The 21,434-nt window shown below is 41.1% G+C and overlaps 1 protein-coding gene across 17 annotated transcripts in view; it reads right to left on the minus strand.

Annotated features, from left to right (window-relative positions):
* LOC113026518 (neuronal cell adhesion molecule-like) overlaps positions 1-21,434 on the minus strand; it is a 77,464-nt gene that overhangs the window by 33,639 nt on the left and 22,391 nt on the right. For 14 of the 17 annotated variants that reach the window (XM_026175406.1, XM_026175396.1, XM_026175399.1 and 11 more), the window contains exon 2: positions 13,675-13,742. The exons of 2 other annotated variants lie outside the window; for them this stretch is intronic. The gene's annotated coding sequence lies outside the window, so the exon portion shown is untranslated. Of the gene's footprint in view, positions 1-13,674; positions 13,743-18,119; positions 18,284-21,434 lie in introns of those variants that run through there. One more of the 17 variants, XM_026175395.1, reaches the window with a different exon arrangement.

A 21,434-nucleotide genomic window follows, 5' to 3' on the forward strand; every position in this document is an offset into this window, starting at 1 on the left:
TCCATGGCAATCCCCTCAATACTTTTAGATTTCCATGCCAACAAAGAAAAAAGTCAATTCTCTCACCAAATACAGACGAAAAAAGAAAACAGGAGAAAAAGGCCCAGGCCCATTTATCATCCCAAAAGTAACCTTAGAGAAAACCTGCACATTTGACATCTGTTTGGTCCAAAAAAACAGTCTCAGCCTCCTCTGAGCTCAACAAAAGAGATGTGATTAGAATCTCAGTTTGCCACTATGTCCACACCGGATGGCTTACTACACGTGTGAAGGGTCTCTCAAGATGGTGCCAATATGAGAAGTTTACATTAAGCTTAGGGGTGCCATAAAGAGAGTCTGTGTGCAGGAAATGATCACCTCTGACTCAAAAAAGCTCTGATGTAGCAAATGAATTCCAGCGGGCTAAGTCAGCCATGGTAGCACAAAGAAACAGTGTTTATATATGATTGCTGTGAGTCAACAGTTGCAACTAGGGCTTTCTAGAAAAGCATGACTGTATAATGAACGCTCTTCTGCTGGAATTTGAATTGTGCTGATACAGTATGTAGGCAGGCAGGGAGCAACTGGTCATTTGGAGCTGTCTGCACTTTGTGCGGGTACCATTCACTCCAGTAAAATCTGTCGGCAACATCAGATAACAAAGCGTGAACACTGACTGTGAGCTGGAACAATCTGTTACCGCTGCGTGTTACCAGAACATGTAATTCAAAAGTGAGAAAGGAGCAGGTGGACAGAGGCGGTGAGGCTGAGGCTTATTGAATACAATCTGTATCCTGTGGCCATTTCTCTGCACATAATTAGAATAAACAGCACGCTTATATTGATTCACAGAACTATAAAGGAAGAAATAAAATGGTTTTTTATTCATGCAAAATCCTTAAGAGAATGCTTGTAAACAGAAATATACATATAATTTACTGAAATAAGTTATTTTAGTGGAACTTCTGAGGTGAGCTCTAAGCTAAACGTTAGCACAATGTTAGCATGCTATTAGCTTGCTAACGTCGCTTGCAGTATTGCTTACAGTATAGCTGTACTTTCAAATTTAACATAGTAGTGCCTATTGAGTAATAGGGATGTAACAATTATGAAACCAAGATCGCAAACCTGAATAAAAACATCTGCATCATGATACTGCCATCTTTCTCTACAGTGATACTCATGGGGATTGGTGTGGTCTTCTGCTGCTGTAGCCACTTTGCTTCAAGGTTTGACCTTTGTGCACTCCTGTATACCTTAGTTGTAATAAGTGGTTTATTTGAGTTACTTTTGCCTTCCTGTCAGCTTGATGAGGTCTCTCCATTCTCCTTTGAACTCAGGCATGACTAACGTATTATCATATAATTTTCAGCACATTTTTTATAAACCCTAGAGATGGCTGTGTCAGAAAATTCCAGTAGAACAGTTTGGAAAATATCTAGATCTGTTAAGGCTCAGTAAAAGTGTGGTGAAAGTTGTAATATTTAAAGATCATTAAGATAATGAGAGAACTCAAAAACACCAGAAAAATAAAGTTATTTTTTTGTTATTATCTGCTCAAGTGTTCAGCACTGTAGTAAAAATATTTTTTGCATGTTTTTTGTCCTGGGGCTTTTTTCTACAAAATTGTATTTGTGATACAAAAAGTAGTCAGGGAAATCGCCAAAGTCACTCACATTTATCCTTGGAGGAAACCGTGGCCATCTCCAACCCAAAGTGTTCCAGTGCACCTACCGTCACAACAAACGGACACAATCCCTAAAGACTTGCTGCCAGCAATGCGACTAGAGAGAAAGTTCTGCTGGCAAACAAAGTGTGAACACTGGCTCTGTGCTGGAACAATATGTTATCACAGTGTTTTACCAGAATATTTAATTTAAAAGTGGGAAAAGTAAGCTGTGAGAAAATCTGCGGCAGGTGGAAGGAGGCAGTGAGTGTTGTTATTGAGTGCCACCTCTGCATTCACAGAGCGCCACAATAGGCTTCTCCCGCTTCTCCTCCTCCACTGTCAGCCCCTTCCACTCCACCCCACCTGTTTGTAAAAGGTCAGCACAGAGGAGGGTCCTCAGGCCCCCACCGTCCTCCCCTTCCTGGACCTACAGATCCCACTCCACAATCATCCTCAACGCTGGAGCCTAGAGCCAGGAAACTCAATCAAAGAAGGGCTTCAGAGAGCTCCAGACCTCTCAAAACCATCCATTGTCTCCATAAGGCTTCCAAACACTGCAGCAGGTCTATATGTAACACTGTAAGAGGAGTTGCTCATTACTGCCTGTCCCCAGCTTCACTTTGTTTCTTTTGTGCAGCTGACACAAGAATCTAGTTGCCCAGCTGGGCCAATAAAAGAGAGTGAGGTTACATAAAAAAAACGAGAGAAAAAAAAGAAATTCAGAAAAGTAATTCATTTGCAGGAGTGAATGATGACGTGACAAATATGTTGCACGTGCATAAAGGTGCCATGTTGGTGTTTTTTTCATAAAAAAGACACATTATATATAAATCTGTGACCTGTGCCAGTGCAAGACAGTACTTTAATGGTATCTGTTTAAAATTTGCCATTCATCCCGCGAGTTAAGAGTATTAACTGACACGCCGCACAACAATGTGTGTGAATGTCAGCGCAATCCATTATCATATAAAGAAAGCACTATGTAACTGCCCCCTCTCGCTCACTCTCTCTCTCTCCCAGCCCCTCCTCAGCCCCTTTCAGATACGGCAGGTGAATACAAATCATTTCCCCTCCGCTGCTCTCCAAAAGGACTCACCATCCAATTTCAGACACAGAGGACACAAACAATGGTCCTTTCAAAGTGTGAGAAAATCAAATCATGGTCTTTTCTTATTAAAAGACACTATTAGGAGGTTACCCTTCCTCTTGTGCAGAACCAGCTCAGAAAAACAGAACTGAATCAAAGCATCTGTGAGTTAAATAAGTTTTTAAAAAATTATATATTTACATGTCAGATCAATAAATGACTAAAGCAATTCGTACAGTAATAAAAAAATTAAATCAGTTCAAAAGACTGAACACAGTTGTGTGAAAAAGTAAATACACCCACTGCTTCCTTAGGAATTAAGAGGGTAAGTAATGGTAAGCATGTTAAATGTTAACGTTTATAACAGTATCATTAGAAAAAGAGTGAACAAATATGGCTTGTTTGGACAGGTTGTGTCCAGAAGAAAGCTTCTTTTCTCTAAAAAATGCAAAACACGCCAGCATAGCTGAAGTTTGCAAAGTTGCACCTGAACAAACTACAAGACTTCTGCAACAATTGCCTTTGCACAAACAAGACCAAATGTTTGACCATGATGCACAATGGCAAAAAGAAAACAGAGCATATTAGCACAAACATCTCATACAACTGGACGGGTACAATCACAGGGCCTCTGCACCTTGGAGTCACTGCTTATGAACTCTTCTGTGCACCAAAGTTTTTAGAGTTAAACACGAGGCCAGCTGTGACAGCTAAAGCTTGGCCCAAACTGGGTCATGCAACAGGGCAATGATCCCAAGCTCAGCAGCGCATCTACAACAGAAAAAGCTTCACTGAAAAATCCAGACCTCAAACTGACTGAAATGCTGTGGTGGCATTTCAGAGACCTGTGCACAAAGAAAGAAGAGTAGGCCAATATTCTTCCACAATAATTTGAGACACTGATAAAGTCTTACGAAAATGGATTACTTCATATTATTGCTGCTGAAGGTCCTGCCACCTGAATCCTGACTGAATCATGGGGTGTACTTAGTCGTTACATGGAGTTCTGTAATCATCTTTCTGGTTACTTTATTTTACTTTTGCTATTAAACTTTCAACTGTTTCCGTTTTCACTCATTACTATTTTTAGTTGCAGTCTTTCTTTAATACTCTACCAAACATTGTTCAAGACAGAGGGGGGGGGGGGGGGGGGGGGGGGGGAAGACTTGAACATTAAAATGAATACAAAAATTTGGTTCTCTAGCTGTCAGAAGGCAGAATAATTATGAGTTAACTCACTTTCCCAGTCATATACTTTTTCCTCTTATTTACACTCAGTGAAAAACAAAAAACAGAACCATTAACCAACCCACACAACTCACATTATTCACCAAAATACACCGCAGCGCATATAGAAGTGCTGCTTAATGTGACAGCAGTGTGTCTGCAACGCTGATCCAAACATTCACTTTGGGTCGAGTCTGAATGAGCTTTGCTTACTTTGGCAAAATGTATGGGCACTCTGTTTCTGTAGTCAGGTTTTCATATGCTAAACTCGCCTCCAGGGGAAGTGAACAATTCATCAAAGATATCCCTGTGCAAACTCCTCCAACATTTCTTTGAAATGAAGGCAGAGATGCTGGGAATTTTCAGTCTGAATTTCCCATCCAAGGATTTCAGATGGAATTTGATCTAATTAAGCTCTGAGGCCGAGAACTTGTGTATGTTTTATTTTACCAAAAGTGAAATAACAGGGAGAGCGATAACATCTCCCTTAAGCTGATGGAACTATTTTTTTGTCAGTATGTAATTGAATGACCTAATTTTAACTGAAGCATTGGATTTGATAAAATTAAAGAGTGAGTTTAAAGAATACAATGAAAATAAAACCCCTGGAGGTTGAGTGACTGATCAGGACTCTTGGTGCCTTACCAAGGCTTAGTGTGAACATGCTTCTATCTCTCTCATGGGTCTGGATGACTGAAACGTTAGCTAATGAGTATTAATGACAATAATGAAAGACTTAGCCTTCTCATAAAGGGAGTCTCTTTATGTTCTTCACAACTTTCCTTGGATGTGCGGCTGATGCTGAGTCGTAACAATACGCCAGAGACTCAACAAAAAAATTCTTGGTGTTACAGCTTAGCAATTTTCCCTTTTACATCCATCATTTGAAGAGTCTGAGTGGTTTCGAGTAGGTCTGATATTTTGCCCAGAAGGCGCCGCAGCTCAGACAAACAGTGCTCCATCCTTACAGATCATCTGGTCCCATCAAAAATAATGGCCTCCGACAAGAACTGCTCCATCAGCCCTCATTTGTCAACCGGTGATTCCGGAGGAAACACTGCTCCCATTTAACACTAACAGTCCGCAAGCTTCCGCTAACAGTCTCTGTCCTGCGTCTGCCTTTGACAGGATGAGACCGGTCGCTAATGCATGAGAAGTGTCTGCTGAGTGTTGGATAATGGCTGTGTGAGGCTTTGGTGGAGCCTGTGGCGTTTATCTGGCTGCATCTATCAGTCAGTACAGGTAGAGGAAAAAGGATGAGGCAGTGAGGTCAAACATCGCTGTAGGACAAAGCGTGCGTCACTTGCACCCAGAGGTGTTTCAGTTTTTTCTGGGGGGGGGGGGGGGGTGTTTAACATGACAGAATAATGAATTACCAACCTAACACATAATGATACAGTACAGTATCTCCACAGGAAACACCTCACCCACCTCCTCTGTCAACACACGAAAAATGAATAAGAGGATTTTACTGGTCGTCGCATTTACATTAAACAGTGCACTTCAAACACAGTTATTCATAAGTTGAGTTATTATAGCAATTTCTGGGGGGGTTTCTCTAAAAAAAATACTTTTCTCAGTACATAAACACAAGAAAATATTCTTTGCATATTCATTTTCATCCTCAGCTAATGAAGGTAAAGTTATTCAGCATTAAATGGTGTGATTACACAAGCAGCCACAGCCAAACACGGCTGAATAAAGTGTAGGATAAAATTACAGAATATTTAATGTGATTCACAAACTATTTCAAGTGAAGATGATGGTTTTCAGTACTCAGCGCGACAGAATTTTGTGATGTGTCAACGATACAATGTAAACCTCAACTATCTGCAACCAGAAAATTGTGTTTTTCAATGTCCATCTCAGGCTTGATTTAAAAGTTTCCACATGTTTTCTATAGATGTCTCAGTTGAATAGCTGGTGTTTTACCGGACAACATTAATGCATTGACATTATACCACTTCACCAAGTAAATATAGCTGACATGGGCATCCATGCTTATCACATATGTAAAACAATTAAAGGCAAAACCCGTAGCCTTGACCTGTAGTACAACAGAGCTGCAAATGCATCTGCTCATTCTGAGCAATTGATTTTATCGCATGAAGAAATATTTCTTTCCTGCTGGGAGGGGCAATGCTCCCATCAAAAGAGGTCACTGAAACTGCAACGAGTATAAAAATGATTAATAGCCTTCTGAGTCACTAGCTAACCTATTTTGAAGAACCTATTGAACATTTGGGACCAACATGTTAAAAAAGCACCACAAACTAAAATAATGTTGTCCTATGCCTAATAAAATCCATGTCTCTGTTTAGGTATGCTAATATTTTGGGGTTATTATTTACTCCGTGTTTATAGCAACGCCTATTAATGTGCTCATTTAAAATGAATACAGTCAAAATAGTAACAGCAAAAAGTATTCCAATATACAGCCATAAATAAAAGTCTGAATCGCTTGCTATTTCAGTGTGCCTCTATGTTTCATATGCACTCATTCCTTTACTCTCCCTCTCACAGCAGGTACACAGACAGAGATTTCTCATTAGAATTGGCTGAGATGCAGGTGAGCCAGGGGTCACATCTAAATTCAAGCATTTGTATTCCAGCACGACACCCAGGGAGCACGCTGTTTGTAGTGATGAGCAGATAGGCTCGGCCTTGAACCAGGACCCACAGCTAGCAGGCACATAAATCGTTCGGTTTCTCAGAGGCTATTCCAACACTGATAGATCCCACCAGTTTCGACAGTATAAGGACAGTCTTCTCGTCTTCTCAGTCCTGAAGCCACATTGAAATTCTATCCTAGACATTTCGCACTGAAAAAAAATGTATACAAAAATCACTAATCACGCAGCACCAACAAAGGATTTGAAACCTTGATGGGCCGGAGCCTGATCCTTCTCTGGCAAAAATAATGGTAAAGTGAATTAGGGCCTTCCTTTTGAAAAATGCTCCTTCTTAAGCCAGACGAATAGTCTGCCTGAGTATCTGAGCATTGATGGCTTTGTGAGTAAGAGTGGCATTGCAAAAGAACACATGTATCAACTGAACTGAAGTTTGATGGTATTAAGTTATAAAATCATATAACCTTAGATCTTCACTTCAAGTTGTTGTTGTATCTATAAAAGCGGAACGCCAAACTCAGGCCCAGCATGCCGATGGGCTTGCAACTGGCATAAACCCTGTGTCCGTGCTCTAAATATGAAGCGAAGCCAGCAGTCAATTAGCTTAACAAAGCATAAAGACTGGGAGAAAGGGAGGATCAGCTAGCTTGGCTGGCTCCAAGAAACAGGCCTATCACATAACTGTGTGAAATACACAACTTTTGATTCCCCGATAATTGGACAGACAGGAAGAGCAGCGAAGGTGGAGCGAGGCCTGGGGCAAGGCTGTGCAGGTGAGAGGAGAGTGCAATCAGGGAAAATAAAGATGGAGATGCAACACCAGACACAGAGCAGATTCTCCAGGCTCTCTGCTGAGCTGTTTGTGAAGCAGCTGTGCATGAAGCCAACTTTTTCCACTGCCCTGGAAGACGGCAAAGACAAGCAGAAGTCCCCCATGAAGGGCCTCACCAGCCTCTTTCTGGCCCTCACTGTCTTTGTGCCCATCTATTCATCTGCTTATTTTTTCATGTGCTTCCCAAAACTAGCTGGGTCTCTGGGTATCTCCCTGTTTGTGTCTGCTTCTCACAAAACCAGTCTCACTGGGAAAAAAGCAGAAAACCTTACAGTAAATCTTTGGATTACATGTATATGTCATACACTTATACACTATGATTTCTGCATAAAAGTGGTCATGAAGTTAAGGTTATATCTAATGAGAAAATGCTGAAGTACAAGTACTCTTAAAAGTAAATCATCATAATAGACATGAGACATCTCATTTTTTCTCCTTCATCTATTAGAGTAGAGACACTAAAACAATGCGTCTATACGCAGCTTCTTTCCCACAAACAGGAGACATTACACGCACAGACATAAGTGTTGACACAGAGAACCGTAAGAGAATTGTCAGGCGTATAATGAAGAGACACCGGAGAAACGTCTTGATGCATTCATCTGAAACAGTGTGCGCTGGGAGCAGCCCAGAGGCCCTCTGCGAAAGCGTGTATCCCGCTACTTATCCGCAGTGTGTCTGATCTCTGAGCTGCCGCTGAGTAATATCACTGCTTTCTGACCACATGCAAGAAAACTGCTGTTCTACTCACAGCAAACTGTTCAGTTACACTGAGCTGGGAAATTCTAAAACTGAAATTAGTGTTCGGTGTTCAGCCTTTTCAATGCAACTTTTAGGCTTTTTTTGGTTCTGCAGTGAACCTGAAAAACAACAGGAACTATGTTCGCTCTAATTAGGCCGTGTTACCACTGCAGGCTAAAATAGCACTAATCTCTCGCATCTATTCTTTTCATAACACGCAGCCACGGCAAATCCCACTGAGTCTGATTTGTTCAATTTTCAAACTGATGCTCATCTGCGGCCTTCAATCAGACACATCTTATTTTTTGAACGTGACCTCAGTCTGAACAGTCACATATAAATTCAGAGGTGCTGACGCACATATGTAGTTTTAGAGAAAACCTTTTTCCAGTGAAGCCATTCACATCGCGATCCGAGGATTGTGCGTCAACTCCACATTCAAAATTACAGTCATTGCTCAGCAAATATCCATGAATAAAAAAAATCTCTCTTTATCTTCTTTCTTTTTGTCATCCAATCACAAAGTTGCTGCATTTTACTCCACATGAGTTTATAAATGAAAGTGTAAATACCACCTGAGTCACCTGAATTTTTGACTTTTGTAACAGGATAATTCTCCAATTATGTGTCTCTCACTCACATTCCAAAGTAGGCTTAGGGAGCATGTGGGCCTACCCTGAGTATGGATGCATAAACTGGTTGGGATTCAAACCCCCAAGCCTCTCTTCTGAAGACCAGTAGTGTTCCCACTATCTCCTAAATTGGGGGAACGGCTCCCAGATCCCAGGAACGACATCTGAGATATCTGTCCAGAAGAAGGCAGTCCTAAAAACAGCAAAGATACTCCACAGGACCCTCAAACTCTCAGGCCTCCGGTAGAGGACCTGAGCTTGAAGGACAAGGAATGTCCACAGCGCGAGTGGGGAATAAATATACATATATAAAATACACACATACACTCCTTCTATCCAAAGTATCACTGGGCAAAAAAAGCAAAGTCTGGGTTCATACAACCTTTTTTGCAACTTTGCCCTTTCTGTTTTGCAGGGTCACTTTCTAACTCTTTGATTGTGGGCAGAGGAGACATGACACAAAATTAGGGGAGAGGAAGAATGCCAAGAATCAAAGGTTACTGAAAACCCTCCAGTCATTCTGAACAAAACTGCACTCACCTCGCCCACTGTTTTTTGAGATTCAGCAATGTAGTAATATCACAAGTAAAAATAGATGGACTGCACAAGTACAAAAAAAACACCAGCCAGCTCCCTAGCTAGCAATGTAAAATAAAATGAAAATGAAGTTTGGGTAAATAAAACCTGGCAACCGAAGGGAATGCGTAATATGCAGTTTCAGTTTTAGGTAAAACCAAAGAGCAGAATCAAGATATTTTAAACCATTTTTTAAAAATAAATAAATCCTTCAATCTTTGGCTGCAGAAAATAACTGGCTATGACCCACAGACACTAGTGGATTGTTGGCGCCTTTCTTCCCTTTGCTCTGCCAGCCCTGCGCTGCAGCCATCTGCACTTGTTGCTTGTTTTAGGAAATTTTGTGCCTTTAGCAAGTGAAACACGTAATCAGTTGTAGCAAGGTCAGACATTTGGAAAAATCAAAGCTATGGCCATAAAATCCTATGGTTGTGTTTCTTCTTATTATAATTACTATTTTATTTTACATTTTAGGAATGCACTCAGTTTACTATACTTGCTCAGTCAGAACAGAACAACCCCAGGTTTCTCTTCAGCACTGTAGCCAGGCTGACAAAAAGTCAGAGCTCTTTTGAGCCAACAATCCCTTTAACGTTAACTAGTAATGACTTCATGAACTTCTTCACAAATAAAATTTTTATCATTAGAGAAAAAATTACCAACAATCATCCCACAGATGTAATATTATCTACAGCTACTCTTAGTACCATTGATGTTAAGTTAGATATAGTTCTATATTGTGTATTTTGTTGTACAGTTATTTTATTTTCAACTTTAATTTATATATTTTATCTTATTCTTTCCCGGTTAAATTTACCCTTCATTCTAATTTGACTCTTTTTCTCTAATTGATCTTTCTGAGTTAATTTCAATAATTACTTCCTCCAAACCATCAACGTGTCTTTTAGACCCCATTCCTATAAAACTGCTCAAAGAAGTCCTGCCATTAATTAATTCTTCGATCTTAAATATGATCAACCTATCTCTAATGATCGGCTATGTACTACAGGCCTTCAAGCTAGCTGTAGTTAAACCTTTACTCAAAAAGCCATCTCTAGACCCAGCAGTCTTAGCTAATTATAGGCCAATCTCCAACCTTCCTTTCATATCAAAAATCCTTGAAAGAGTAGTTGTCAAACAGCTAACAGATCATCTGCAGAGGAATGGTTTATTTGAAGAGTTTCAGTCAGGTTTCAGAGCTCATCACAGCACAGAAACAGCTTTAGTGAAGGTTACAAATGATCTTCTTATGGCCTCTGACAGTGGACTCATCTCTGTGCTTGTCCTGCTAGACCTCAGTGCAGCGTTCGATACTGTTGACCATAATATCCTATTAGAGCGATTAGAACATGCTGTAGGTATTACAGGTACTGCACTGCAGTGGTTTGTATCATATCTATCTAATAGACTCCAATTTGTGCATGTAAATGGAGAGTCCTCTTCACACACTGAGGTTAATTATGGAGTTCCACAGGGTTCGGTGCTAGGACCAATTCTGTTTACATTATACATGCTTCCCTTAGGCAGTATCATTAGAAGACATAGCATACATTTTCACTGCTATGCAGATGACACCCAGCTCTATCTATCTATGAAGCCAGATAACACACACCAATTAGTTAAACTGCAGGAATGTCTTAAAGACATAAAGACCTGGATGGCCGCTAACTTTCTGCTTCTTAATTCAGATAAAACTGAGGTTATTGTACTCGGCCCTGAAAAGCTTAGAAATATGGTATCTAACCAGATTCTTACTCTGGATGACATTACCTTGGCCTCCAGTAACGCTGTGAGGAACCTTGGAGTTATTTTTGACCAGGACATGTCCTTCAATGCACATATTAAACAAATATGTAAGACTGCGTTCTTCCATTTGCGCAACATCTCTAAAATTAGAAATATCCTGTCTCAGAGTGACGCTGAAAAACTAGTTCATGGATTTATTACTTCCAGGCTGGACTACTGCAATTCATTATTATCAGGATGTCCAAAAAACTCACTGAAAAGCCTTCAGCTAATCCAAAATGCTGCAGCAAGAGTACTGACAGGGACTAGAAAGAGAGAGCATATTTCTCCTGTTTTGGCTTCCTTTCATTGGCTTCCTGTTAAATCCAGAATTGAATTCAAAATCCTGCTCCTCACATACAAGGTCTTAAATAATCAGGCCCCATCTTATCTTAATGACCTTGTAGTACCATATCACCCTATTAGAGCACTTCGCTCTCGCTCTGCAGGCCTACTTGTTGTTCCTAGAGTATTTAAAAGTAGAATGGGAGGGAGAGGCTTCAATTTTCAGGACCCTCTTCTGTGGAACCAGCTTCCAGTTTGGATTCGGGAGACAGACACTATCTCTACTTTTAAGATTAGGCTTAAAACTTTCCTTTTTGCTAAAGCATATAGTTAGGGCTGGACCAGGTGACCCTGAATCCTCCCTTAGTTATGCTGCAATAGATGTAGGCTGCCGGGGATTCCCATGATGCATTGAGTTTTTCCTTTCCAGTCACCTTTCTCACTCACTATGTGTTAATAGACTTCTCTGCATTGAATCATATCTGTTATTAACCTCTGTCTCTCTTCCACAGCATGTCTTTATCCTGTCTTCCTTCTCTCACCCCAACAGGTCGCAGCAGATGGCCGCCCCTCCCTGAGCCTGGTTCTGCCGGAGGTTTCTTCCTGTTAAAAGGGAGTTTTTCCTTCCCACTGTTGCCAAAGTGCTTGCTCATAGGGGGTCATATGATTGTTGGGTTTTTCTCTGTATCTATGAAGCGCATTGAGGCGACTTATGTTGTGATTTAGCGCTATATAAATAAAATTGAATTGAATTGAATTCAGACAGACAGATGGATAGATAGATGCACAGCTCTGATCTTTGATCTGTTTCCTACTCACCTCTATTTGTTATCAAAAAAACATTAATACAACACGCTCTGATTGGACACGTGATTGAAAGCGGTGAAAGACAGCAGCATGGAGGTAAACAGAAACCTCTCTAGCCTCTATTGAAAGCCTGGGACCTAAAAGCTGTTTCTTTACAATACACACTTCACGCCTCACTGTGCTTCAAACTGCTACTCCTCGGTGTTGCCCTCTATGACGCGGCCATTGAAAAGTGTACACTCATCCTCTCTGGCTTGCAGCACACATTCACAACACAATAACTGATTGCTGAGCATGAAGCAGAAAGAATTACAAATTCAGACACAGACAGAGAGAAAAGTCGAGGCAAAGAGAGAGATTCAAACAGGAACATAAATGGATAAACTGGAAGAGAGGGGGAGCCCCCTCGCCCCCCAATGGCAAAAGTAAAAGAACCATAGCACCAACAGCTGAGGCAGATGAGCTCCAAGCTGTCAGAGTCCCTTAACTCCCAGCCTCCCCGCTTGGCACGGCGTGCTGCAAGGGCGAGGTGGGATCCTTCCTTCACACTCCACTGGGCGGTGGACACACATCACACCGTGTCACCTCAGCTCACAGTGCATTAGATCAACTCCCTGCTGAATCACAGGCACACTTTCAGCAGGGCAGAATGAGGGGATGAGCCAAAGGTTACGGAGGGTCACTTAAAAACCACTGTGCTAGCGGAGAGCCAATTCTCTGGACTCTAATGCATCCAGAGACCTCACACTCAAGAGAGCTACTTTACTGCTGCCATTAGGGAACTTTTCTACCTCTGCAATTTCCATTATAACACATTATGTGTCAATAAGGCAGCAGGCGCAATTTAGGCACTGAGCGCTATTTTGTGATTTTTAAGTATTGACGCCCACTTTCACAGCAGTGGGCGAGGATGAGAGGGTGTGCTACCGTGACAACCATAGGCATAAAGCAGACAACAGTGTTTTGTTTTTATTGGCTGCCCAACCTCACTGCCAAAATGATTGTGGGCACACACACACACACACACACACACACACACACACACACACACACACACACAAAAAACACACTTTGCCACTAGAGAAATGGAAATCAAACAAGTGCTGACCTTCTACCTTTCAGCTAGAACAAAAGAGTAGGCACCGCTACAAAGAGTGAAAGAGAAAGACGTGTAGCTGTGGAAAGATTGGGGAGTTGGTTAGGGAGTGTTAATGTTAATAAATTCACATTCTGGCAGCATCATAGACGAAGATATTTAGACTGGGGACATTTGCCAGGAAAGGCAACAGACTGACATCTGTGTGTGTTCACATCCAGTGGGAGGGGAAATGGCTCTGAGAAGAACGAGAACGTTTGATTGCGAAAAGGCCGGAAGTTCACACTGTTTTGGAAAAGTTTTGATATCCGTGGAGTTTCTGACTTACCAGAGAAGCCCAAATCCCCTCTCTCCTCCTCCCTGGCCTGCTTCGCCCGCTGTCTGGCTGAATTCAGTCTGGTTAAAAAGGGACAGCAGGGAATAACAAATTTAGCGCACACCATGTAGACTTCTCTCTGAAACAACCAGCATTTTAAACCAGCTTGAAAGGAACATCTAGTCTTTCCTAAACGGCTTTTCCCAACATCTGTTTGATTTCAGAATGGCTTCACTAATCTGTGCTTTGTTTTTTATACTCTGCTAAAAACACTTCTTTTTCGTAGTGCATGTCTAATGCTCCGTCACAGTCACAGCACAGATTAGACCAGGATATTTAGATAGAGAGAGATAATTCTCTCTTTCAGATCAATCTCTTATGAAAAAAGACCACTTCTCTTTTTAAATATATGTAATCATGCATGGGTGTGTCGACTGGCTGGAAATGCACTTAAAACGCTTCCAACTGTGAAGTTTTGGAGGTAAAAAGCACCTAAACAGTCAAGCTGTGTAAACCAGAGACTTTGAGAGGCAATCCAAGCTGAGGCCCGTGGCTAAGAGCTGGAGGAGAGACATCTCCTCCCTTCATCTCTCGTCTTGTCTTGTTTCATCTCCTTCAGCTCCTCTTCTCTTATCCCATCTTAACTCTGTGTGTATTCTCTATACTTGCTCTTCCTCTTCTTCTACGCCTGTCGTCCTCACCTATCTTCTGCTCGTGCCCTCTTTCCTCTGACCTCATCTCCTTTTTGGTTATATCACCTTTTCCTCACACAGCCTCCACTTTCAGCCTTCCTGTCTTATTATCTCACACTTGATAAAAAATAGAAATGTTTGCCTTAACGCACACTTAACTATATTTTTAAAAATCAATAAGAAAAGAAAAAGGTTTCACATGACAGCTTGGGGAATTTGTGGGACAACAAATCGAGTCAAATGTGATCATCATGCCTTCATCCTCCAACCATCCATTTTCCTAACTTTCCTATCTAAATTAGGGTCACGGCCTATCTCAGCTGTCATAGGATGTAAAGTAGGAAACACACTGGACTTATCACGTGGCCAAGAAGGCTCTCTCCATTCATCTTCTTCCTCCTATCATGACCTAAACTAAAGATCCCGCACATGGACCTGGGAGATAATATACAGATGTGTCTTGACAGATTTGAAATTAAATAAATATATATTTTGACATAAATCTTCAAACCCAGTCAATGTTTCACACTGAATTACTTCTCTCATGACTCTCCTGCTATAAAAATATGAACTTTACATTGGGTCAGAGGCTGGAAAAGGCTTTGATTTTCTGTCCTAACCTATGCTGACCTTGTCATTTCTCTCTCATTTTTCTAATAACTTCTGTTCAGTTTATCCAGCTTCTGTTGCGATTGGTGCTGTAGCAAAATCTGTCTTCTCTTTTCCTTAAACTGTGTCACAGTCAACACGGACACACCTAACGGAATCGATTGCAGAATGATTGAAGAAGCAGATCCAATTTACTTCGAGCAAAGGCTTATCGACTTCAGTCTCCTGCTCTTCGTATGACTCGAAGTCCCACTGAGAGAAGCAGCCGTTTCCACTTGGCTAAATACGAACACTGCTTTTCACAACTGTCAACAGTTATTTGACATTAATTCTGCTTAACACAAATGGCATATGTTTTGTCTCAATATCGCTCTTTAACCCCACTAACCAAAATTTAAATGTGTGCACCCTGTGCTGCACGCTTGTTTACAATCATATGAATTGTTTTCTAGCCATGTTCCCCCAAAACCTGCATTATTTACCGCAACCTTCCGCACAGCTCGACGTTTCAAAAGCCTTACCAGCTCGCACAGTCACTTCATTACTTCTTACAGAATATTACAACAGAAAATCTGATCATCCAACAGCCCTGAATTTAAAGGTTTCTGACCCAGATTTTAAAAAACACTGACACGCATACTATTCTCTCACAGCATCACACTGTAATAATGCTGACACCTGAGCTGACTCTGTACCTGAGAGCAGCGCTACAGTTCAGCTGCTGCCTTCTTCACCTTTTGCTTTTGGTGAATGTGCAACCGATTTTACAGTTTTCTTCTTCTCTGTGGGTTTGCAGGATCAAACAGCTGATTACAGCTGCGACTTTTTAGAATAAAACAAAGCAACAAAGTGACCTTTCCACATCCTGTTTGAAAGGGCTGCCTTCTGATCCCATCAAAAGAAACCTCCCACTATGTAATCGAGTCAGCCGTCTCACCACCCCACCTCTGCCCTTAGACACTACAGAGTCGTGCAGCGCTCTCGTCCAGCTCAGCTGCCATGGTGATAAGAAAGAGGACCGAGGACCGAAACTGAAAATAGCTTGAGACGGGATGCTGAGTTTGGGCAGCGAGCAGGACTACAAAGCACCTCACAGCAAGAGACCAACAGTACCCTCAAAACCTTAGGGAGCACTCTCGTGCCATGAGACCTGCCAAACAAAGCAAACATCTGAATCTTCTAAAACTCACAATAACACTGATGCTTTGTGGAAAAAGACGGCCCAAAATAATAATGAACACATCGGTGCTCATTCTGCTTATTGTCTGGGTTATATCCTTTTGTTAACAGCGTACCAGCAAACTGCACACACCCTGCCAAATCAACAACCCACAAACAAAGTTTTAGGATAGCTGCTTAACACTGTGAAGCATTTAGCAGTTAGGAATAGATAGAGATATACTGATATTGTCATCAGGAGTCGGTGGAGACCAAACCAGAGCTACAAAGAGAGCAGATATCTGTGTGAAATAGAGTCATCAAGCAGATCAAAACCAAATATATCATGTTAATCCGTATTTGAACAATGTGCAAGAAATAACAGATTGCTAATAATTTCAGCTTTACACACTCATAATAAGCAAACAGTATGTATATCTTATGGCGCTTCAAAGAGGCCAAAAGTAAATTTATTAAAATCCATCAAAAATAAGTAATCTTGAGATGGTGTTCACATCTTTTTTGAGCTATCTAAATGTGTAAGACTTTGTATTCTATAAACAGAACACGCTGACTAAACTCTGGTTGTTAATTAATGGACATTAATTGATGTCACAAAGCAAAGACGGCATTGTTAGTACACCGCTGAATACCTGCTTCTAAGGACATTGTTTTTCATTTGTCATCTCATGCAAAATAGAGCAGAGACGCATATACTGCATATTCGGCATGTCCGGTGAAATGTCAACAGGCGAAACAAGCATGGCTCACTGTAGAAATGCTAATTAGCACAGTGTCATTCTTCTAATGAGGGTCTGGTTGGCTTTCTCTTCCAGGCTGTGTTGTTCTTAGCTGTACGTTTGTGCGTGTGCTCCTGTGTCCATAAACAGGGGAAGGGGGCTCAGCGTTGGCACGGAAGCCTGTTGGTTTAATTTTAGACTATCGCCTAATGAGAGGCAGTGTGGCTATAGATGATACCGTTCTCCCGATGAAGTGTCATTACTGCCAAAGAGGGAAGAAATATTGAATTTAAATTAGAGGACATGGCTTGCAGATAGAAAGGTTCTGGTTTTTTTTTTTTTTTTGTTTAAATTACATTTTAAAGCAAGCAGGCTCAACAAAATGAAGAGGATTTGTTGATTGTGCAAGCGCTGGAAAGGTGCAAAATCTCTATGAACGTGTTAATATCAAACCTGAGCTGCAAAACCAGTCTGTAGGTTTTACCACAAGGAAAACACCCACAGCTTCAAAGAGTGACAGGCTACAAGTACACGACGAAACCAAGTCTCAAAATGTTTTAGTGAACATTTTCAGACTCATGCAACTGATGACTACTTTCTGTATCAACTAGTTAGTTTATATTCATTTGGTAATGTGGTGAAGAAACTGACCGTCGTTCGTTTTGTCTAAATAATCTTCAGAAGCCTTTTGCTGCCCAGTCAAGTTAAAAACCCAAAGATATTCAATTTACTATCACAAAAACTTTAAAAGATAATATTTTGCTTAAAAAAAGGGTGAAAACACTGAACAATTCTGTCAATTTAATATGTGTTTGTAGTTCTAATTTTCAAAAATAATTGTCAATCAACACCAACATGTGATAAAACAACCAGCATGAGCTCTAAAAAGCAAAAAGCAACACCATCAAATGTAATTTCTTGGCTGATTAATAGTTCAAACCCCCCAAATACTTAATTTTAAATCGTATAAAAGAGAGAAGACCAACACACAGTCATCACTGAGAAGTTTAAAGCAGCAATTATTTGATATTTGTCCTGATTAATAATTAATATTACCAACGAACTGAACCCAACAATAATAATAATGGTTCCTTTTTTAAAATCAAATAATTGCTGAAGCGGTTTAATCATCCAGGACATTTCATCAGTTCTCCCAAAAACATTCAAAACTTAAGAAGATGACTTATGCAGATCTTACAGGGCAAAACAGAGACACTGTGCCCCTAAATGCCATTTAACCACAAAGCTGATACATCACCTTTATCTCCGTGTGTGTCAGTAAGGATAAGTCGCCTCAGTTTGTGCATTCATTGCATGAAGCCAGTTCAACTGTCATAATCCCGGTGGTTGTTTACTTCTCGACGTGTCTGCTGTAACTGACTGACAGCAAAGAGAGAGGGGTTGGTTCCCTCGCACACCCAAAACCCCTCCTCCAAAAAACAAAAACCTCCCCTGACCCTCCCTCCCCTCTCACAGTGGGATTAAAACAACCTTTTGTGTCTCTACAATAGAGGTTAAACATTTCCTGGTATCACATGAACTGCTCGCAGAATCCACATAGTTACTGGGTGGCAATTTCTAGTATTTTATGCAAGAACATGAAATATTTTTAAAGTTATTTGTTTTTATAAGACGTAACAGTCTGCGAAATGAGGCAATAACAGAAGCGCAACATCCTGCTATATGAATCTGGCAGAGCATAAAAGCAACAGTGGCACTATAATTGCATGTTAAATCAAACTGCACCCAGTCTACAGTAAAATAATTGTCAGCTGCACTGATTGTGCTCGAATCAATGCGGCCTTCGAGGCGTTCAATAGAGGGTGGAGGCTGAACAGCAACGTAAGAAAAGAAAAAAAGAGTAAAAAGCCTCAAGGCACATCCGAAGGACTTCCTTTCCCATACAGTTAGACACCAGAGAAAGTACTCACCTACAGTCAACAGATGTCCCCATGCAATCTAATCTAGCTGACACAGTGAGAGGAAGCTTATTTATTGCCGACTCCTCGCCAGCATTATTGCAACCCATTTTAAGAGAATAGATGTGAAAAGTCTTTTGACGTCCGTTAGCTATGGTTGCAGAGGGTAACAATGGTTTGAAAGAGTCACTTTTCTCTGGGCCCAGCCTTAAATAACACCCCCTCGCTACAAAAGCACTGAAAATGTAACTTTATCTGCATCAAAGAGGATTCTCGCTCCGGCTGAACAAGGACCTCAACCCTGGTATTCAAAAAGCACACGTATTTACTCCAGAGTTTTTATGTCTTTATGCTTACATTTGCTCCACAGAGTAATTTTTAAAATTGTTTTTTTTTTTGTTGCAAGTAACTATTCGAATTATGATTTTAAAAGTGCAAAACATTTACAAGAGATTAAACTAGCCGTTCACAGTTTTTGTTGATCTGTGACTTGTAATTGTCAGAAAACAGCATCACACATTAATTCCAAAAGGCACACTTCCATACATGCACACAGATGTATAATAGCTTAAAAATAGGCATACAGTAAGTGGACATGGTACAATGGAACATATCTCTCTAAAGACAGATATCAGGAAATTAATATGCAGAACTTGTAGGCAAAGGACATGAGTTTTGACACCATTGGCACAATGTTTATCACATTTTTGGTTTCCGTTCATAGCTTAAGGTCTATTGACCAATCACATTTGTTCAAAGAGGGATTGCACTTGTAGATATTTCATCTTTAAGCTATTATTAATTACTATACATTGTTAATAGTTCTTCTTCACTTTTACTGAAGTATTTTTTCATTGTTCAAATGCTTGCATAAAAAAAGAGAGGGTCTCCATTCACTGGTTGCGCTTTTGGGAATACCCACTTCATAATACTCCATGGCATATGACATCTGTCTGCTCCAGTGGGAAAAGCTGAATGGCTTCACAACATGGTCATTGTTGCAAATCGCTGTGAGTACATAACGTCCACCCACTCACAATGATGAAAACATCAGCCCACAGACCATCAGAGTGTCACTGGTGGTCGGGAGGCTCGAAACTTTTGCACTGCAATTCCAGCTTAATCTGCTAATGAACAGCTTCGGTCGTCCTTTTGTGTAAACATAACTCAGCGCGTTGAGCTTTCTCAGCATCTACCGTCTCTGCATGAGAAGCCATTAACTTAAACAAAAAAATGTATCATAAATAAAAGCATTCATTGTAGCGGACGTCTTTCAGGGAGATGATGGATAGCAGTGAGGTGTACGTATTGTGGTATGAAATGAGTGAAAGGGCCATATTTCACTGAGCGAGGGGCGTGATTGACCAAGTCTAATGGGCATTATTTCTGCACACTGACTCCGTAGTGCAGAGACACTGGGCGATCCCTGCCGGCCCATTTGCTCTTTCAGTCTCACACTGAGATAGGACCGGCGCCCTCCCCGGTCTTTGTCAAGACACCAATAGAAGAACGATATTTCAATGGCAACTGCATATTTCAATAGAAACTTTTAACAGAAAAAAAAATAAATAAAAAAACTTTCATGTTGCCGTCTAGACCTGGCCCTCGTAACCGGAGCTGCGCACAGTGTGCATGTGACTGTTTGTGCACACTCATAAATTCATTTGTCTCTGGCGGGGACTCTTTTGAGCTTCCTATTCAGAAATGTGAATGGGAGTGAAATATGATTGGCCTGGAGAGAGAATAAGAGGCTGGGTTCACAAGGCTATCGAGGCTGGGCGGGCGGGCGGGGGACACTTGAAATACTTCATTGCCTGTCAGAAACAGAAAGAAAAGACAAGCATGGATGATTTAGCCTTCTAAAGTTTGCTCCTAATACATCATTCCCACACTTGTTTGCCCAAGTATATCGCACAGTAATGTTTTATGTCTTGTTTTCAGGTCAAATTTCAGTTATTAAACTGTTTAAATGTGCTTTGTATAAAGCAATAAAAGCATGAAAATGGTCTGACAGGACACTGCAGAACCGTCCTCGTCCATGCCTGCATCAAATTTAGTCTTGTTAACTCTGCCTGAACTCATTAGGACACAATAACACCGAGGAGATCAGGTGTCTGAGGTATCATGTACCAAGACTATCACGAGATAACGTGGGGTAACTGGTAAAGTATCAAAGGAGCTAAATGAAGGTGTAGGAATTTCACGGGGAAACAGAAAGCATTTCACAACAAGCCGCGCTGATGACAGAGGCATCGGATTCAGCTGCAACAATGAGGAAAACAAAGCTGCCGGCGTCTTAAGGGAATTTACATGAATTACAGAAAGACGGCCCTAGGGACGGCTGCGACCTCTCCTCAGCTTTTTAAAAAAAAAAAAAAAAAAAACCTAAACAAGACCCCGATCCCGCCTATCGGCGCACAAACACACACGGCCACGCACGCGCACAGGAACACACCAGCAGAGAATGGTGTGACTGGTTTCCATGGTGCCATGAGGCTCACTGACAGGGCTGGAGTGTTAACATGCTCAAAGACAACAGGGAGGATGATGGTGGGGAAAAGAAAAGGACGGAGGGAGAGAGAGGCAGAGAGAGCACAGTAAAAAACAATAAACAAAAAAAAACAAAGCGTGTGTAGAAAGGGAGAGATTTACCA

Source organism: Astatotilapia calliptera, chromosome 7 (genome assembly GCF_900246225.1).
Source record: "Astatotilapia calliptera chromosome 7, fAstCal1.2, whole genome shotgun sequence".
Lineage (NCBI taxonomy): Eukaryota > Metazoa > Chordata > Actinopteri > Cichliformes > Cichlidae > Astatotilapia > Astatotilapia calliptera.